This window comes from Pseudorasbora parva, chromosome 14 (assembly GCF_024679245.1).
Source record: "Pseudorasbora parva isolate DD20220531a chromosome 14, ASM2467924v1, whole genome shotgun sequence".
NCBI lineage: Eukaryota > Metazoa > Chordata > Actinopteri > Cypriniformes > Gobionidae > Pseudorasbora > Pseudorasbora parva.
The window spans coordinates 2,371,462-2,388,259 of record NC_090185.1 but is presented as its reverse complement, the minus strand read 5'-3'; the positions used below and the strand labels follow the sequence as shown (position 1 = coordinate 2,388,259).

The 16,798-nt window shown below is 38.1% G+C and overlaps 1 pseudogene; it reads right to left on the bottom strand.

Annotated features, from left to right (window-relative positions):
- LOC137040791 (zinc finger protein 208-like) overlaps positions 1 to 16,798 on the bottom strand; it is an 85,405-nt pseudogene that overhangs the window by 30,025 nt on the left and 38,582 nt on the right.

Here is a 16,798-nt window from a genome sequence, read left to right as displayed (position 1 = left end):
ATGCTCCGGGAATATCGCGGGTCCGACGTGCAGTGTGAAAGGGGATTAACTGTTGCTGCAGCAGCAGCAGTGTATATTCCTGCCTTGTAAACGCATTTAATTTCATGATACTTTTCAGAATGATCTCACAATCTTCAGAAGAGAATGGACACAAAACATGGCAGACATGACATAAACAACCCAGCTACAACTGACAAAATTGATAATGGGTGCGAATTTAAGAATTGACAATCACTCGCCCTGAAACAAACCCTCATATTGACGAGATTTTATTGCTCGACTGTATTATTGTGTCAGGTTTGGTGAAGACGTGTTGTCAGACCTGAAAGTGCTGGATCTGAGGAGATCTACTTATTGTGATTGTTTTTTATATGACTGTGTAAAGAAGATAATTGAGTGAAAGTCTTCCCACACTGATCACATATAAACGGTTTCTCTCCCGTGTGGATCATCTCATGTGTTCTCAGATGTCCTGTCTGATTGAATCTTTGGTCGCAGTGTGAACACTTGTAAGGTTTCTCTCCAGTGTGGATCCTTTGGTGACGTTTCAAATCTGCAGTTGTAATGAAACTCTTCCCACACTCATAGCACACATTAACTTTTTCACCAGTATGTATTTTCTGATGAACTTTTAAATTGTCCAGATAATAAAAACTCTTTCCGCACAAAGAACATGAATGTGGTTTCTCCTTTGAATGACATTTTAGGTGTCTCTTCAGGCCGGAAGCCCACAAAAATGTCTTGCCACATTGATCACATTTGTGAGGTTTCTCTCCAGTGTGGATGACCATGTGTGTCTTAAGGGTTCCTTGCTCTACAAAGCTCTTCCCACACTGATCACATGTGAAGGGTTTCTCTCCAGTGTGGATCCTCATGTGAACCTTGAGATTCTTTTTGTATGTGAAACTCTTCCCGCACTGACAGCAGGTCAAACATTCCTTGTATATTTTTAGTAAAGGAATACGTTCAGTCTGTGAGCTAGTTTTATCTTCAGTGTTGACATGATGTTTCTCTTCCTCTTCACTCTCCTCATTTTTCACCATCACGTCTGAAATGAAAGTTAAATAATCTTAAATGAATTATTTAAAAAATTCAGAGACGTCGGACCGACGAACAGGAATCTCGCCAATCTACTTTGAGTGTCACTAAACAAACCAATACACATTGACATGCAGTGATTAGGCTTGGGTATAAATGAGTATATAAATTAAAATTTAATCAGGTTTTTGCTGACGAGCCGACCCGGGAATGTGGGACATTTATATTGGATTTTATTATATTATTAATGTAGATATGGATTAAATGTATTGAGTAGCGGTGTGACGAGTAGGGCTGCACGATAAATCTCATTTTCATAAATCATACTTATTGTGATTTGGCTTATTGTGATTATGAAATCGTAAAGGCTGTGATTATCTTTTATGCAGTTTATCAGTGTAGGACGGCTCTGTGATCAGAAATAAATGCTGTTCCATCTCAAAGGACTGCAAGTTTGAGTTGCTTATAACGTGCATTTGAAAAAGCAACACGCGCTAAACATCTTTCCAAACATGAGAAGCATTTAGTCATGTTTAATCAACGCGTTTCAATCTGTTTATTCAGCTCACCGATAGTATGATGTTCATTACGATTTCCACATGGCTTCCCATGAATAACGTGTGCTAGCGTACTGCTGCGGCATATACTTGGAGTCATAGATATCCATAATAAAGGCTAGATGTCTCGTGCGCGCTGTTGGCCAATGGAGGTCGCCGTCCACAACTGGCGGCCATCTTGTCACAGGCAGCTCGCTCACTCGTAACAGTGTGTTTTAATGGTGCATGTACATCTAAATAACCATAACTTGCTCAAATTTCAACCGATTTTCAAACTGTTTCGTTTGTTATAAATGTCAGAGATGCAGTTATGACACTATACTTATGAATAATTTAACCATGGACTTCAATATGAAAGTAACATTGAACAGAATAGACAGGTGCAATAAAAAAGTTAAATCAATATATAGGCTATTAAAACTGTGTACCGAATGGCAACATGAGAAATTATATATATTTATACACATATATAGCTCAGATTTTTTTTTCCAGAGCCAGCTATATATTATATATATATATATATACAGTATTGTTCAAAATAATAGCAGTACAATGTGACTAACCAGAATAATCAAGGTTTTTAGTATATTTTTTATTGCTGCGTGGCAAACAAGTTACCAGTAGGTTCAGTAGATTCTCAGAAAACAAATGAGACCCAGCATTCATGATATGCACGCTCTTAAGGCTGTGCAATTGGGCAATTAGTTGAATTAGTTGAAAGGGGTGTGTTCAAAAAAATAGCAGTGTGGCATTCAATCACTGAGGTCATCAATTTTGTGAAGAAACAGGTGTGAATCAGGTGGCCCCTATTTAAGGATGAAGCCAACACTTGTTGAACATGCATTTGAAAGTTGAGGAAAATGGGTCGTTCAAGACATTGTTCAGAAGAACAGCGTACTTTGATTAAAAAGTTGATTAGAGAGGGGAAAACCTATAAAGAGGTGCAAAAAATGATAGGCTGTTCAGCTAAAATGATCTCCAATGCCTTAAAATGGAGAGCAAAACCAGAGAGACGTGGAAGAAAACGGAAGACAACCATCAAAATGGATAGAAGAATAACCAGAATGGCAAAGGCTCAGCCAATGATCACCTCCAGGATGATCAAAGACAGTCTGGAGTTACCTGTAAGTACTGTGACAGTTAGAAGACGTCTGTGTGAAGCTAATCTATTTTCAAGAATCCCCCGCAAAGTCCCTCTGTTAAAAAAAAGGCATGTGCAGAAGAGGTTACAATTTGCCAAAGAACACATCAACTGGCCTAAAGAGAAATGGAGGAACATTTTGTGGACTGATGAGAGTAAAATTGTTCTTTTTGGGTCCAAGGGCCACAGGCAGTTTGTGAGACGACCCCCAAACTCTGAATTCAAGCCACAGTACACAGTGAAGACAGTGAAGCATGGAGGTGCAAGCATCATGATATGGGCATGTTTCTCCTACTATGGTGTTGGGCCTATTTATCGCATACCAGGGATCATGGATCAGTTTGCATATGTTAAAATACTTGAAGAGGTCATGTTGCCCTATGCTGAAGAGGACATGCCCTTGAAACGGTTGTTTCAACAAGACAATGACCCAAAACACACTAGTAAACGGGCAAAGTCTTGGTTCCAAACCAACAAAATTAATGTTATGGAGTGGCCAGCCCAATCTCCAGACCTTAATCCAATTGAGAACTTGTGGGGTGATATCAAAAATGCTGTTTCTGAAGCAAAACCAAGAAATGTGAATGAATTGTGGAATGTTGTTAAAGAATCATGGAGTGGAATAACAGCTGAGAGGTGCCACAAGTTGGTTGACTCCATGCCACACAGATGTCAAGCAGTTTTAAAAAACTGTGGTCATACAACTAAATATTAGTTTAGTGATTCACAGGATTGCTAAATCCCAGGAAAAAAAAAATGTTTGTACAAAATAGTTTTGAGTTTGTACAGTCAAAGGTAGACACTGCTATTTTTTTGAACACACCCCTTTCAACTAATTGCCCAATTGCACAGCCTTAAGAGCGTGCATATCATGAATGCTGGGTCTCATTTGTTTTCTGACAATCTACTGAACCTACTGGTAACTTGTTTGCCACGTAGCAATAAAAAATATACTAAAAACCTTGATTATTCTGGTTAGTCACATTGTACTGCTATTATTTTGAACAAGACTGTATATATACGCTTTTATAATTAGAATATCACTATTATAATAAAAAAAATGTATTTTGTTTTTAAATTAAACAAAAAAAACATGCAAACTAAGTTTATTTTAACTAGACAAAAGATTGGTTGTTATAAAATCATTATTGGTGTCAATAAACCTATTTAATTGAACAGCTCGATTGTGGTCTCAGCCTTGATAATGTGCACGTAAGTTAGCCGTGATACACAAGCTGCACGATTAAGTCGTTTATCGAAACGAAAAGCTGCAATTTTTCAACGTGTTAAAGCATTCAGATTTGTAGCCATGTTAATAACGTTTGTAAGAAACCAAACCATTTGTAAATCCGTCAAGATTTCAGCGAGATAAGAGTATTTATGTTCGTACAGATCACTGATCACCGCTGCGCATGCGATAATCGCAGCCTTTGCCAAATCTCGTGTGGTTTTATTGCAATTTATCGTGAAGCCCTAGTGACGTGACACCTCTGCAGGTGTCTGCAGGTGCACTTTGAAATGCTTTAACTGATCATCTTGTAATGAATGTCATTTCAGTTTTAATTTCTGAGTATGCAACCCTCTATGCACAGCTTGACAATAGAATCGCCATTGGCTAGTAAATGTTTTAGTTTAGTCGCCAGACTAACACATACACACATACATAACAACTAACAATATCTTTGTAGCCTAGAAATCTAGACGCACCCTAGCAGCAGCAAATCTAATCTGCCCGTGAGTGTCGTCTAGCAACTCTCAATACCCTTCTGAGCTGTATTCGCCTAACTCTTGCCGGGCCAATCACATCGTGTATAGAGTCGGCGGGCGGGGCTATAATGACGACGGCCGAGTTGCGTTTGCGTGCTTCTAGTAAACACAGAAACTGGTTTACTAGAAAGCGAATCAGCTTTGACCACGACTCTGGAAGACTTGGAGTTAAGCTTTTCTCTGAGAAAAGAACGGCACTGAAGTCATTCTTAAAAAGGGAAGATGTGTTCTGAGTTTAGCCGACCGGATACAGTGAATGTTTAATCTGTCAACAAGCTCTGCTTCACCTTCGTTGCTCTGGTTGGTTGTAGCGCTATCCTATCGCGTGCAGAGGGAGTTTGAAAGACAACCGTTTATCCGCCCCTCAGATTGAGCCGTCAATGGAGAGTTTCCAGACCAAACATCTTGATGTGGGTCAGGCTTGTCAGGCTAATATCTTTGTAAAATGGTACAGCTTTTAAAATATCTGAACGTACACTCTTAACATCAGTCAAGCCAAGCATTAGACTATGTTATGATATTTTGATAATCAAGCACTATTTAATGATATAACTTTAAAAATTAGAACTAAAACTGTTGGTAACCGTATATGAATGCATATTTGTCATTTAATTATTTATGAGCTGCTGGGTTTGTGAATATTATTCACGTTGACAGCATTAGTTTGAACTGATTTGCTGAAATCAAAACAGGCACAGGAAAAGATGAGCGCCAGCCAATGAGATTGCTGTTTGAGCATTAGTTCCGCCCACTACCGGAAAAAAACAGTATATCTTCTGCTTGTTCTTAAAAGCTGAATAATTCTAAATGAACTCTAGTATTTTGACAGGAAAATACAACAGAAAATTGTTAACATGTAGCGCGTTGATTCTGCTCTCTCCGTCTCTCGCTCGGTCGCACTCACTCTCTCAGTTTTTTGTTTGTTTGTGAGAAACACGCTCAACAAAGCGACAACACTTTTAATCAAAGTTCTCTCACAGTATTCAAAGTGTGAACAAATAGCGAAACAGAGAGCAGAGCTAAGATGTGATTACAACTACACAGTCCAGCACAAGATAGCTTTGATATCAGGAGACAGGTTACTGTATGTCGCCTTATTTGTGTGAATCAGGGAGCTCGAGTTTACTTTTAATTTGATTTGTGATCGCATGTACTGTAATATATTGTATATGAACAATATAACCCATTATAATCAGTGATCTTGTCTACACTGGACACTATGCGACAACAAATTCCCGGCAGTAAACTGATGCCTTGTTCCATTTATGATGCTGGAAGGTTTTTTCAACAACAAACACTAAATCTGATTAACTTTATATCCTTATTGTTCTTCAGCCTCATGAATGAAGAATTAAGAAAAAAACACCAACCTTTTTGTTCCTCAGTGTGTTTCATTCTGCAGTGTTCTGGATCTCTCACTCTCTCATTGTCTTTCAATAAACTAACTCTGTCTTTGCAGATTTCAGCTCTTCCTGAGGGTCTGATGTCTTCACTTGTGGCTGATGGGAATATTCCAGAATTTATTGGTGAATTGCAGTGGGAGGAGCAGCAGATCTGACAAAATAAAGAAGATCAAGTTTGTATTTATACTATTTCACAAATTTTAAGTATTAATGTTCACCTATATACCTACAGTGGGTACAGAAAGTATTCAGACCCCCTTTAATGTTTCACTCTTTATATATTGCAGCCATTTGCTAAAATCATTTAAGTTCTTTTTTTTCTCATTAATGTACACACAGCACTCCATATTTAGAGAAAAACACAATTGTTGACATTTTTGCTCAGTATTTAGCAGAAGCACCCTTTTGATCTAATATAGCCATGAGTCTTTTTAGAAAAGAAGCAACATGTTTTTCACACCTGGATTTGGGGATCCTCCCTCTGCCATTCCTCCTTACAGACCCTCTCCAGTTCTGTCAGGTTGAATGGTCTCTCCGTTTTCAGGTCTCTCCAGAGATGCTCAATTGGGTTTAAGTCAGGGCTCTGGCTGGGCCATTCAAGAACAGTCACAGAGTTGTTGTGAAGCCACTCCTTTGTTATTTTAGCTGTGTGGTTAGGGTAATTGTCTTGTTGGAAGGTGAACCTTCAGCCCAGTCTGAGGTCTTGAGCTCTCTGGAGAAGGTTTTCATCCAGAATATTCCTGTACTTGGCCACATTCATCATTCCCTCGATTGCAACCAGTCGTCCTGTCCCTGCAGCTGAAAAACACCCCCACAGCATAATGCTGCCACCACCATGCTTCACTGTTGGGACTGTATTGGACAGGTAATGAGCAGTGCCTGGTTTTCTCCATACATACAGCTTAGAATTAAGTCCAGAAAGTTCTATCTGGGTATCATCAGACCAGAGAATCTTATTTCTCACCATCTTGGAGTCCTTGGTGTATTTTTTTTTAGCAAACTCCATGCAGGCTTTCATGTGTCTTGCATTGAGGAGAGGCTTCCGTTGGGCCACTCTGCCATAAAGCCCCAACTGGTGGAGGGCTGCAGTGATGGTTGACTTTCTACAACTTTCTCCCATCTCCTGACTTCATCTCTGGAGCTCAGCCACAGTGATCTTTGGGTTCTTCTTTACCTCTCTCACCAAGGATCTTCTCCCCCGATAACTCAATTTAGCCAGACGACCAGCTCTAGGAAGGGTTCTGGTCATCCCAAACATCTCCATTTAAGAACTATGAAGGCCACTGTGCTCTTAAGAACCTTAAGTGCACCAGCAATTTTTTGTGTAACCTTGGCCAGATCTGTGCCTTGCCACAATTCTGTCTCTGACCTCATGATTCTCATTTGCTCTGATCTGCACTGTGTGCTGTAAGGTCATATATAGACAGGTGTGTGGCTTTCCTAATCAAGCCCAATCAGTATAATCAAACACAGCTGGACTCTAATGTAGGTGTAGAACCATCTCAAGGATAATCAAAAGAAATGGACAGCACCTGTCAAAAATTCAGTTTTCCTGTTGATATGGGGTGCTGTGTGTACATTAATGAGATTTTTTTTTTTTTTAAATGATTTTAAAAAATGGCTGCAAAGGGGGTCTGAATACTTTCCGTACCCACTGTATCTATCTAGTAGAGTATTAAGAGTCTTCTACTATTAATTTTAATGTAGCGTGTAATATAGCTGTTTGTGAATGTCTTATGTAACAATTATTTTGTAACAATGTATCATATTGCATAATGCAAACAACGTATATTTTAACCTCTTATCCACTAAAGATGGGACAGTAACAAGTAGGGGTTTGTGATATTGACAAAATTGCAAATCTTGATATTTTCAGGGATTTTGTTGAGAGTGTGTTATTGTGTTGGTACATTGGCAGGTTTAGGACTGCCGTGGACAGCTGACTTCTAAAGATTTTTTTATTCTTCGGATTTTATCTTCAGATTTTGTGCTGTGGTTAATTTGCAGCAGTGACAGAAACTCATGATTTTAACCTTTTATCTGCATTTTTACCTTTATATGGGCAATTTGTCTTGCCTAAATAAATGTAGCCTATGCATAATTTGTCAAATTACTACATTTAATCAATAAATTAAATTAAAATAATAAGACATAGTATCAAACGCATAACAGGGATTTGATGGTGAGGAAATTTCAGGTTCAAGCATCTCTAACACAGCGCTTCAGAAAGGTTCAGTCAATGAATAGCAGGCAATTTATGCCAGGAAATTGTTTATGAACTAATGCTAATGAACAATGACAATGTTTACTTTACAATGTTTATATAGTTATACGTTTTAGACCGTTGTAACAATGCATATTTGATCTCCCTCATCTGAACTTGAATGAGCATCCTGCAACTGCAATAGTAAGGCAAATGCATTTCAAAATAAGAGTCTATGTGTATTTAGGCATTTAATTAGCGTGCTAGAACCACGCTACGAAATCCCAAGTAGAACGTATCTCACAGCTATGGTGATTCCCTCCATGTACAATAATGTAGGAGAGAGTTATTGAAGTCTGAACAGCACACATTTAGTTGCCTTGGCTACCAGTGGTGGGATGTAACGAAGTACAAATACTTCGTTACTTTACTTAAGTACATTTTTCACGTATCTATACTTTACTTTAGTAGAATCAATAGGGCATACTTTTTACTTTTACTTCATTACATTTTGCAGCAAATATTTTACTTTCTCCTCCACTACATTTTTACAACATTTCGTTACATTTTTGTTACATTTTCTGATCAGTTTCAGGGCTCGAGAGAAGGTTTGTTCGGACAATTAATGGATAATAATCGGCTAATATATGAACTGACGGTTGCGCTGTTGACAATCGCGCAGCCTCTCGAGGAGAAATGGAAACAAACCAGCGGCGCTCGTACAGAGAAACTCAGTCACATACTGCAGTAAATATTCAAAATGTGAAGGTTTTTATATTTTATAACGTAAAATACAGTTTAAAAAACATCACATGACATGACCAAGAGTGTGTTTTCCTGAATACCATCACGACTGAAAATGTGACACTGATTTCATGACAGTTCCATAAACAATCAATTCAAATTAGTCAATTAAATTTTAGATGCAATATAAACTGCTTTTGTTCTGTTTCAGCAGCGAAAATATTTCCACATCAGAACCACAACGCATCTCACAGCAATAGTGTGTTACTGAATGATTCAGCGTTTGAATGAATCGGTTGACTCAAAGATTCAATGACCTGTTCGTAAACGACGGCCTCATTCATGAACGAATCAGCTGTTTGAACGAACCGACTCAATGATTCGCTCATTAAGACCTGCCGCCACCTACTGGTGGTTTAGTTTCATGTTTAAACATTCTTTCCAACGTTTCTTATTGTATTAAAAATATATAGTTAAAACAATCTCATAACATTATTTAATGCAGTTGTAATTTGTCAGTGTAAATTATTTAATTTAACAACCCTATAGTGTTATTCTAATTTAATTTATTGGTCAAATTTAAGAATATAAAAGGAAAGCTGAAGCATATCCTCTATTTAAGATCAATCCTCATAAATATGAAGATTTAAATACATCAAAGCGGATGAAAATGTTCTTCTGAATATTGATATTTAACTCTGCAGATCGCCCTGATATTGTGAGTCAGAATGTAAACTGGGCAGCAGATGATACGCACAATTAGCCGACATTAACCCAAAACTAACTTAATTAAAACGCCACAGCCCATTCTGTTTTCTTCTTTTTAATTATTAGAATTAGACATTAAGAGAATAAATTGTTATACAAGAACATTTACTTTTAATACTTAAAGTACATTTAAAATCAAGTACTTTATTACTTTTACTTAAGTAGGATTGTCGTTGTAGTACTTCTACTTTTACTTAAAGGTCCCGTTCTTCGCGTGTTTTCGAAGCTTTGATTATGTTTACAGTGTGCAATATAACATGAGTTCATGTTTCGCGTGTAAAAAACCACAGTATTTTCCACACAATTGCCTTATCTGTCCAGCGCTGTTTCCTCTGTCCTAAAAGCGGCCTGATGATTTCCTTGTTCTATGAAGTTCCTCCTTCAGAAACACGTAACGAGTTCTGATTGGGCCAGCGCTTCCTGTGCTGTGATTGGACAGCAGCTTAGCGCACGTTGCCCGGAAAGGGAGATACGCGCGCTCAATGTTATTGCAAAAATGTCTATATTGCCTTATCAATTTGAGCCGGAATCAGACCCGGAGAATATCGAAGAGGATCGATTACAGCCTGCTCAGGAAAGACTTTTGCTGGATGTTTCAGAACGGTTATCTGTCTATTCAGGAGTTTAAACTGATCATCACAAACACCAACAGTCGATGGTGTCTGAATGAATTACTACACTTTTATATGCTAAGTTTTTCGGATTAGTTTCAATTACCATCTAACGTTAGTTAACAAAGCTAAACAGCGTTGCACTTTGTGTCATGAGTTACATAAACTGTTAAACGGACCGACTTAAATAATAAAATACACTTACCGGTTGTAGTCCATAAACAACGCCTTCTCCAGACAAAGAGGGAACTGCGCCATCTTTTAAGAATAATCTTTCTGCGAATCCGGCATTAAACTGATTGAGATTGAGGAAGCAGTCCTCAGCAAAATGTGCAAAATGTGCTGCACATAGTTTTAAATTGTGATTATAATTTTCCGAAACCGAGTTAAAAATGACCTGTAGCCATTGATCTCTACGTACAGCGTCAGTGGGAAGGCCAAACAAAGGTGATTTGTCTCCAGGATGAAAATAACAGCGTTTCAATGGCATGGCGACACACACACTCTACAAAAATAATACTTGACGTGCGAGAGCAAAAGGACCACGCCCCCGATTTGCGTGTTCTTTTGGGCGGAGGGTTCGTCAACAAACGGTTTTAGTTGCGTCATTAAAGCAGGAAGTGCAGCGGTGTAGCCCAAACCGGCCGCTCGCTGTAGGCTTTGAAAGGGAACTTCTGTTAAATAAAATATCTCGCTTGGCATTGAACTTTGAGCTTTATAATTTTACAGGTATTATTTATGCTCTAACAGCAACATTACACACTAACTAAAGTTTGAAAGATGGAATCACGAAGAACAGGACCTTTAAGTAAATATGGCTCTGGTTACTTGTACTTTTACTTAAGTACTGAGATTCAGTACTTTCTCCACCACTGCTGGCTACAGATTGCTCCTGAGCAACACAGAGCTTCATGACTGTCACAGCACATTACATTTTATTGTTTTTGTCTGTTTTGTTGTGAACTTGAATGTCATTTTCTGTGAAGAGGAGAAAAAGAGAAACTAGAAGGCACGTTATTTTGTTTTCAAATGGCTGAAGATATAATTTGTTACATTATGTTGTTAATAAATGTTTTAAATGTGTACATTGCGAACAAAGGTCAGATATTATATTGCATAAAAGTCTAGTCTAAAAATGGCATAGCAACCAGTGCTTTAAAAAAAATGTATGTAAAAAACGAGAATCGACTCAAATTGTGATCGTAGAATCTAAAATGTAATCGAATTTGGAGAATCGTGACACTGCCATGGTCCTGTCAATCATCTCACCTTACTCTCATCACGTGAACCGTGATTCCTGCTGCATGGTGTATGTTTGTGTTTCAAATCCAAATAACCAAACAGTCTGGTTTCCACAACTTTCCCTTAGGAGCAAAATTCTGCCTTTAAATGTGCCATTATCCACAGTATTTGCTGCTATAAACAGATTGTTGGAGTCAGAATATGCTCAAAGTGCTCTTATTACTATTATTCCTCAAATGATAGGAAAGGCAAGGCAGTTTTATTTGTAAAGCACATTTCATACACAATGGCAATTTACAGTGCTTAGCATTGAAATATGATGAAATATGTGATAAATATGCATAAAAAAATAAGAATACCAAGATACAGAAAAAACAGACACTAATTACTTTATAAACTATTGTAATGTGTCTATATGAATCTAAAAAAATTAAATTATTTCCTAACAACTACATTCATAAGGCGTTTCGCTTACATCTTACCGAGTATGTGAAGAGAAACAAAACAAAACCTTCTTCTTTAAAAAAAAATTGCGTTTTAGTTAACAGACACACAATGACGCCGAACCATGAAAACATTTTAGAAAAGACATCGTACATGCTGTTAAAACAAACTCTCTTACCACAAATTAACGTTACCTGTTTACCTCAGAAGACTCGAGATGCTCGAGACTGACTGAAGGAGCGCGCAGTGATGACGTCATCGCAGCGACACGAGATCAATGGTAGATAATCAAAAACCGTCAACAACAAACCAACGCGCCAGCTATACTGTATAAAACGGCAAAACATCTTTAACACATATCAAACAAAATGAATGGTAAAACAGATACTTATGTAACACAGATAGCCATCTAACAGAAAGATAACTAAAATTAAGAAAATGTTTGATCTCGACACAAATCAGTAGACAAGTTGTTGATAAAATGTAAAAAAATACTATTTAATAGAAATGTAACATTTAAACAATTATTACTCAAAACAAATACAATGATTGTACAAACCATATCGTTTTTATACATTATCTGAGCACATCAACCATTATATGACCCAGAAATTGTATTTTCAATGTACCTGACGATACAAGATTGAGATTGTCACACAAATGTTGATAAAATCAATGTATTAATTAATAGCCAATAACCATAAAGGATAATTCAAAATGTAAAAAATACACATAACCTGTTGAACAGCACTTAAAATATATTTAAAAAAGTAAAATAAAATCTTTAATTTAATTTGAGAAAAAATATAAGTAGAAACCTGAGTAACATATACACAATAATAGTATTCATGAAAATAGTAAGCAGTACACTGGTGAATTGTCTCATTGCTCGCTTTATTTTACAAATATTTGGGATGTGATACGATATAATGTGCGATATGTGTTAAAGGATGTATGGAAACAACTTGAGGAAAGATTTTTTTTAGCTTATGCGGTTTTGAGTAATGAACAAAGCTGGGAGTTTTTAAAAGCCTCAGGAATCTTTTGCAGGTGTTTAGAGTTCATTAGTTGATTCAGATGATTAGGTTAATAGCTCGTTTAGAGAACCGCTTCATGATGCTAATTTTTTTGCGGTTTTCATGAGCTGTATGCCAAAATCATCAGTATTAAAACAATAAAAGACCTGAAATATTTCAGTTGGTGTGCAATGAGTCTAAAATATAGGAAAGTTTAATTTGTATCAGTACATTATGGTAAATAATGAACTTTATCACAATATGCTAATTTTTTTTAGAAGAACCTGTATATAGGGGCTGGCATAGTTTCTGTTTGGGTTACCTTATTTTACAGTAAACCCCGTAATACAAACATTACATGTAATCCAATTAAATACACTAAAATGTTAAAGGGGTGGCTGCATGTGATTTGACTTGTTTAACTTTAGTTAGTGTGTAATGTCGCTGCTTGAGCCTAAACAGTATCTGCAAAGTTACAGCGCTGAAAGTTCAATGCAAACGGAGATATTGTCTTTTAAAGTTCCCGTTCTTTGCGTGTTTTCGAAGCTTTGATTATGTTTACAGTGTGCAATATAACATGAGTTCATGTTTCGCGTGTAAAAAAACATGCCTAAACACGGCCTGATGATTTCCTTGTTCTATTGTGATTGGACAGCAGCTTAGCGCACTTTGCCTGAAAAGGTCCCGCCTCTTACCATAATGGGACGATGCAAGCGCTGAATGCGCGCTCTTCTCCACGTGGGAGAGCAACGAGACCACGCCCCCTATTTTGCGTGTTCCTGTGGGCGGAGCTTCAGTCAACAAACGGTTCTAGTGACAGGAAGTGCAGCGGTGTAGTCCAAACCGGCCGTTCGCTGTAGGCTTTGAAAGGGAACTTCTGTTAAATAAAATATCTCGCTTGGCATTGAACGCTCACCAAACGGCCCTTTGAAAAAGCAAAATAGTGAACCATTGTGTCACTTTTTTTTAATTCCCCTTTTCACAGTTGAAGCCTTCTGGTGCCCCACATCTTTTTGATCTAGATGAGAAACGACACACACTAACTGCAAATTAATTATATAGAATTAAGGTGAAGAATTAAGTGTGAAACCACCAGAAACCCTTTAGTCTCCAGCACCACCATTTTCCAGAACGGCGACCTACCTGGAGTCTCCAGAAGCGAAGGTGTCAGGATCTCAGAGACTTCAGTTAAAGAAGCCGAAATGACCCCATTTAATAACAATCGCAAGTGGATGTGTTGAGAAATGCATGATTATGGTTTCAAACCTGACAGTTTTTCAGTCTCTGCTAATGAGCTCGAGTTGAATCAGGTCATGGCCAAATTTGCCCATTGGCCCCTGTCCAACATGGCCTCCTAATAATCCCCATATCCTGATTGGCTTAAACACTCTCTCCTCTCCACCAATAAGGTGGTGTGTGGTGAGCGTTCTGGCGCAAAATGGCTGCCGTCGCATCATCCAGGTGGGTGCTGCACATTGGTGGTGGCTGAGGAGATTCCCCTTCTATATAAAGCGCTTTGGCTGTCTAGAAAAGCGCTATATAAATGTAATGAATTAGGTGTGATAGATAAGGGAGATATACAAAATCTATAAAGTGAAGATCCTGTTGTAACCTATTAACAATGACTCAGAGAAGACAACTTATTAGGAACAGTACTCTAAAGTGTTACTCTATTGGGTATATTGTGCATTTGTTATTTGAATTAACACTAAATAAAAAAGGGGGGAAAGCACAGGCAGCCATTACTCATCGAAAACTAGTGGTTCTGTGCCTAAATATACATTTGTGAAAGATTTATTCAAAATGTAATATTTGAGAATGGAAATATTTCACTCAATGGCCCTCATTTATCAATCTTGCGTAGAAACTGGTGTATATGTTGGCGTAAGATTATGCTTACACTCCTCTCATCGCCTGATTTATGAAGCTGTGCGCACCTGCAATCCAGGTGTACGCAATACCTGCCCTTGATAAATGCGGCGGCTGAAAACGATCGTCATTAGAATAACACGCCCCTATATATTCAAGTCTCCGCCTCCCCCACGCCCTCATTTTACGCCATGGACAAACAGAAGACGGCAAAGAAGCGAAACTTCTCCGACGTGGAGATCGGGCGCGTCTCAATCATCTCACTAGTCCACTAGTCAGGGCACTGATTAGGACATAAGTCAACGGGCTGACTCCCTGATCAGTGCCCTGACTAGTGGACTAGTGAGATGATTGAGACGCCCATCGAGACCATCACCAGGGAAGTGGAAAAAAAACCCGAAATTGTTTTCTTTGAGAGTTTAAAGAGTGGGATTAAAGACACCTACAAAAACAAAATATGGACCCAAATTACGAGTACTGTTAATAGTGTGGAGGTTGAGAAGCGCACTCCAGCAGTTTAAAGCTGTTTGGATGAGAAATTACCATCACTGCATTATTTTACAGCACGTTTTGAGTGTGATGATGTGATGTGGAGTAAGATTCATTCACATTAATAATTACATGACGATTTGTAAGATTCTTCTTCTTATTATTATGATTATTATTCTTAATGACGCTTGTTATTTAGAAGAAGAATGTCGTTTTTATTTATTTTATTATTATTTAAAAGAAGGTGGTCATTTTTATTATTTTGTCAGTCTGAATTATTTTAGTCCCAGTCCGTGCGCAGCTGCCGGGCCAGGTGGGCCTGAAACGTCAGATAAAGCACACAGGCTCGCGACTGGAGGAATACATATGCCTACAAATCAAACGCTTTTTTAAAGTCACACAAATTAAACATTGACGTTCATGTTGCACAAAAATAAACACTGAATGTTGTTGTGGTTTTTTAACAGTGGGCCATATAGCATATCTTGTCAGTGCGTTTTGTGGTGTTAGGAATTGCTTTTCTGCACATTTTCCGACTAACTCAAACGTGCGTACACCGCCTCCTGAGCTGGCGTAGGATTTGAGCGTGCCGTACGCCAACGTCCATATTGATACATCTCAAAGTCATCGTGGGTTTGGGTGTACGCTGGAAATTTGGGTATACGCACTTTTGATAAATGAGGGCCAATGTGTACACTTTTATAATAAAAGCTTAAATGGTCCCTCTATGGCTTTATTCTGTGAGCACAAAATAAACTGTTTTTTTTTTTGTCTTTTTATTTCTGTATGTATCCACATGCTCTTGGTATTTTTATATGGCAGAAAAATGGTTAAAATCGCCAGTGTTGGCATTTCTAGATTTGGAATAGATTGAAGTCGCATTAATAGTGTTCAAGTGTCAAAATAACAACAAAAACGTTCACGGGTGATATTTGTGTACTATCTACCCATGTAATCAACCTTTGGAGCTGACTGTGAATGAGTTAGACCACTGAGTAGCCCATTTTCAACCCATGTACTCATTTCCCATTAGTGAACCATCTAGGTCCCACATGTGGAGCCCAGCTGGGTTTGCCCATGCCGGACCTACTTAGTTCACCCAAATGGACGCCTGTAACCCATGTTTAATCCACGTGGGCCCCACATACACGTGTTGGCTCGGTATAGGCTAATTTCTTTGCCTAAACACAGACTTTACACAGGCTATACATTATCAACGTTTTAAGACAAATTGTGTCGTTTAATAGAAAAGTATGAATGGAGGTGCAGGATTGAACAACTCTGCACGACCACTTTTATTATTAATCATGTTCGGCAACTAACGTTAATAATCTATTCAATGTTAAGACATGAACAATGTATCGCGCTGCCACACATCAACATACATGCTTCTTTCAACAGGATGGGAATTGGAAATGGCGATGTAAATTTTGGACCCTGGACACCCCTTTTGCTCCGCCACTGGAAATAAACAGTTCATTATACGGCTAGAGGCAAACCTTCATC